Here is a 5,351-nt window from a genome sequence, read left to right as displayed (position 1 = left end):
CCAGAATCGAATCAAGGGGGATGACAGTCTGATGGTTGAATTTTTTTTTTGATGATTGTCAACTTTGACAGACAAAGTTTCTGAAGGTAACAAAACATCGCACAGTGACAAACGCAAGCTCTTTCTGAAAAAGGGCGAATGTTACAAAAGAGTGTGCTCTTCACTTGTATTCAGAGGACTGAAGAGAAGGTTAATACGCCTACCCACCATTCATTCAATATGGCGTACAATGTTTTTATTTTAACTTCGTTTAATTCATGATAACCAAACTTCAGAAGTATCGACGAACTATTTTTAGACATAAAGAAGCTATACAAACACAAAAGTACCTCAACTAATTGCCAGTTTTCGCCATTAGCACTAACTGCGTAAGAATCACTGACCCAAAATGAGCGCTAAGTGAAATATACCCGAAATACTACCCAGAAACTGGGTTTCAAAAACAGAAGTACCAAAAACGAGGTTGGGTAGCGGAGACGAGCTAGCCTATAGGTCTAAAAGTCTTCTTAATAAAGACACAAAAAAAAAACAGATTAATCCACCTAGCGTTGGTGGTGCCTTTCTCGCATTTAGTTAAGACACCAACCTTATATTTGTTTCTATGGTCCGATGTACCATTTTCTTCATAACTTTTAAACGCAATGACCGATCGTTTTAAAATTCAATAGTGATCAACAAGGCTTTGTCCCCTGTCGAATAAAACTTGTTGCGAGAAAATCGGTTAAGGATTACTATACGAAAAGTTGTCTAATGTTTTTTATAGCTTTTGTGCACACACATACACACACATATACACATACATACATACGGACAGACAGACATGTGCTCAGTTCGTCGAGCTGAGTCTATTGGTATATAACACTATGGGTCTCCGTGGCTTCTATAAAAAGTTCGTTTTCGGAGTGAAATGATAGCCTTTCGGTACAACTTTGTTGTACGAGAAAGGCAAAAATGGTGTTAACGAGTAATACTCATCGAGCTCTTTATCAGAAAAATGGAAAACATGTATGTTGTAATTTACGTCACTTTTTCAGATTACGGTAGTATCATTGACGAATACATAGACGGAGTGGTGGCCATTTTTTCGGGCACCACTATATACCCCTGGGGAGTGACGGATTACAATTATTACAATCACTCGACCATTGAGAAGCCCCTCAATCCAAATCACGTCAGTTTGACAACAGTTGTCATTTCCATTTTTGTTTACCTCCTGTTTCTGATTCAAAAATCAATGAATCGAGACGAGTTTGTTTAATCACGGTGGAAACCAATGTTCTGAAGCCAAAACAAGAAACACAACAGCGGTACACTCGAGGTCGGGGAGTGAAACGTACCAGCAATGGCGCTAAAGTGGTAAATACCCACCAAGAAAATTCATCCTCGAGCGATTCCCGACCCGGATCCGCCGGTTCAATACATTTCGTCGGTAATTGTGGATGGTCAGGATGTTTACTATACATACTCAAAAAGTAGGCGACGATAGTTCGGAAGCAATTGGATTAACGGAGGAGGAGGAGGATGCCTGCGATTGTGTCGTTAGACTTTGATGGGACCTACACGGACGACGCGCCGGAGGGGTAAGAGCAGCTGCTGAAGGATGAGCAAGAGTACTATAATGTTGAACCGCTGGAGTCAGATGTTTGTTTAATCTGCTTGAGTTGTCGGACCTCAAGGACCACATTGATGACGCACGACGGATTGAAGAGCAGATCAAAGATATGGCATGTGAATATTGTAACAGAATATTTTCGGATATTAAGACCCTGGGCCTGGACCGACACATCGGTAAAATACACTTCACAGGATCACCTCAATGGACACACTGGGGATCGTGTTTACCAATGCGGTGAATGCAAAGATCAGCGTATGCCTTCCGGATGGGATGTCTGGTGCACAAAATCTTCGACCATGTGAAGTTGAACGGCGTATACGTGTGCCCTGGGCTGTCGAGCGGCACAAGTACCGGCACAGCCGAGTACTGCACCAGTAGCAGCAACAGCACCAGCACCAGCTAGATCTAATAATGGGACACAGCGGAAGAAGAAATTCCGTCAACGCCGGTAAGACATCTTATTTTTTGAACGAAACAAATTTCTCAATGTTTTTGAAAGCTTCTCCAAAACCGAAACGTGGATCAGTCGCTTTCGTCTGTACCACGAAACAGGAAGAAATTTTAATATTAATTTACGGTAAGCCATTGACATTTCTTTTACAATTATGTATAGTTTTTTCAAAGCTCCAGAAACAAGTGAATGTTGTTTCGATTGATCATGTCATATTGATTTTACTTTTGAACACATAGGCTTTGGTCCGATTCGCGAATTAAAATCAAATTAAACATAAAAATGACAGTTCAATTAGTTTCAAATAACCCTACTCGCAGAGCAAGATTGCTTTTGACTGATGTTGAATCGTTTTTGATAGATGTTTTGTCGGTCTTGCCGGGTAGCACCAGCCATTCTTATGAGCGGGGGATTTCATAATTTCGAATTGTCACTTTTAAGTTTAATTTGATTTTAATTCGCGAATCGGACCAAAGCCTTAAAAAACAATACAAAGTACGAAAAAAGTCCTCTTGAAAGAAATTTATATAAAATGAGAATTATATTTCGGTAATTCCTATTTCAAAAATGGGATTTGGTTCGTTATTTAGAGGGCAGGCCATAGTAATTTATGTATTCAATATGAATGTAATGTTTTAAACATATCAGGCATAATTTTTCATAAGGACGTATGTAACAAAAAGTAAACAAAACGAGATTTTGAATACAACATGACAATCACACGCGACTTTATATAATACTCATCGATTTTACTGATTTTAGATCTTAAAATTTTTAATACAATCTTTTTACGAATCGACGTATGTAGAATTTTCTATTTTGAAGTCTCACTGTTACATACGTCGCTTTAACATATGGGAACTAAGAGCGACCATGTGAATATCATGTTGTATTAAAAACCTCGTTTTGTTTACTTTTATTACATACGTCCTTATGAAAAATTATGCTTGAATTTGAATTTAATTAATTATTTATTCATTATTAATGAAAACTATTTTCCAGGTCAACAGGTCAACAGCTTCGTCTTGATGGACGATCGCATAGTTGATGTAATTTCCTTGGAAAAAACTTATTCATCTCGGACAGTCAAATGCCTAAGCAAGCTGATTTGTTTATGCTGGATCTATGACACTGAGCTGGCGGGTGGATTGGACGACGGACATCTGATGATGTTCAACGTGGACGACGGTGACGAAGAGACTATGAATCACGAGTTAAAGCAAAATTTGCACAATAAACATCCGGTGCCTGCCGACTTGCATGTTGATTACGGAGGCGGATGAATTGGGTTTGCACAAGTACCCTCAGCAGTCAGAGCACAATTGTTATTAATAAAGGTGGAGTTTGGAAGCATTTGATCGGTATGGTCACAGTGGAAACGGAAGACCCCATTCGAGAAGCAAGCAAACAACCGCGTCCTGAAAAATAAAAGAAAAACAAGCGATACGTTCTGGTGAACAAAACCGATAACAATATGAGCACTTCCTTTGCCAATTAAACAGAAGGATGATTTACAATTAAAGCCAGAGGGAATCAAAACGCCATTAACTCAGAAAATAAGAAAATGGTAAATAATTTGAAATTAATGATTTATTGGTTTATTATTAATAAAAACTGTTTTCAGGTCAAGGAAGGAATTGTGGCCGTACGTGAAAACAGCTGGACAGGCGGTCTCCAGGCGCGCACGTTCCTTATCCACATGAGTTGCGCGTGGCCCATTTTCTCCGGAACTTGAACTTTCTTGTGCCTCAACACGGAACCAAAACCAAAGTCACTACCGAAAAGTTGTTGCACTCAGGATGTTGCACTCACTCATAACCTGCCAATCCAGCTAGTTGACGTAGATGTGGATCAGTAATCCCAGTTGAGTAACCACGAATCGAATCCGAAATCTGCTGCGTGATCTGGTCAAGCTTCTCAAGATCATCGGGTCCGATCCAAGATACTACCAACAAGGACGACTATCACCGTAATTCAAGCCCAATCAGGAATCGCAGCACTCGAGAACCCGGTTGGAGATTAAGAGATGCGATTAATGCTATGGAGCAGCTACATTAACGTCCGCTGGCAATGCTGTCTTTAGGGCAAACGCCAGCGTTGAAGCCTCGTCATCACCAGCAATTATTGACCTGGAATATAGGATATCGTCAGTAGAAGATTATTACCCAGAATAATATTTAATTCTTGATTTAATTAATAATAAACATGACAGTTTAGTATAGCGTACTTCACTTGGTTCGAATATGTAATGCATTTAACACACATTTAAATATGAAAGAAAACCATCATTTTGAGAAATTCAGTACACATTTAGTTCTGAGAGTAAAATGTTATTTTGAAAGGGTAAATACACATTTAGTTTTTAGAGGAAATCGTTATTTTGAAAAGTCGGCTCTTGTCAAAGTTCATTTTGAAGTGACATATTTAGAATTGTAAATTCAACAATCTTATACTTTCTACTGAAAATCACTAACTGATTTTCTTAATTTTACCAACGTTTCTTTCAATTTCACCAACGATTTTTATTTGTGTGAAGTTAAAGTAATTTTCATTTGACTTTGATATTATCCCAAATGAATTAAAATAACAAAAACCTCATTTTTATTTTAAATGCGTCGAATTGTACAACTAAATACTGAATTGTTATTCAGATAACTAGAAAGCATAGTAATTTTTACTGCCAAGTTTGTCTTTGAAGCCATAGTAAAATTAACGCATTTTGTGTTCGTTATAAACACGGTTTGTAGTCTGCACAAATTTAGTGGCGTGTTTTCAATTTAACCCTACAATATAGTAATTTTAACTGTAAAGCTACTCTCAGTGTTGAATGAAATCCTGTCGGACAAGCCGATGGATGAGCGGATAGAGAACATTCACACACAGTTGGAAAAAGTTAAAAACGAGACAAAATTGTATTGAAAGTGTGACCATCTCCAACACCGGCTTGCACAATGAAAAATATATTTTATAGGGTTACAGCGGTGCGGATTTAGGGATGAATATAAAATTAATGACCAGTTAATTCCGTCTAAATATATAATAAATCGTTATAGTTGTTCACTAGTCTGCAAGATAGATATAAAGATAAATGCGATACTGACTGATATGATGTAATAAATAGGGAACTGCACCTGGATTTAACTCATGGCTCCGATGTTCATCTCATCAAAAACAAACAAATTAATGGTTGAATGGTTGGTTGCTTGAGTGGTTGACTGGTTGGTTTACTGGTTGATTGATTGGTTGTGGTTATTTAGTTGATTGGTTGATTAGTTGGTCGGCTGG

General features: G+C 38.0%; 1 pseudogene; it reads left to right on the top strand.

Moving 5' to 3' along the window:
- Positions 1–1,152: 1,152 nt before the first annotated feature.
- On the top strand, positions 1,153–4,194 carry LOC134209030 (uncharacterized; annotated as a pseudogene).
- The last annotated feature ends 1,157 nt before the right edge of the window (positions 4,195–5,351 follow it).

The sequence above is a fragment of the Armigeres subalbatus genome, chromosome 2, assembly GCF_024139115.2.
Source record: "Armigeres subalbatus isolate Guangzhou_Male chromosome 2, GZ_Asu_2, whole genome shotgun sequence".
NCBI lineage: Eukaryota > Metazoa > Arthropoda > Insecta > Diptera > Culicidae > Armigeres > Armigeres subalbatus.
Note: the sequence above shows the minus strand (reverse complement) of the source record. Positions and strands in the feature narration are given on the sequence as shown.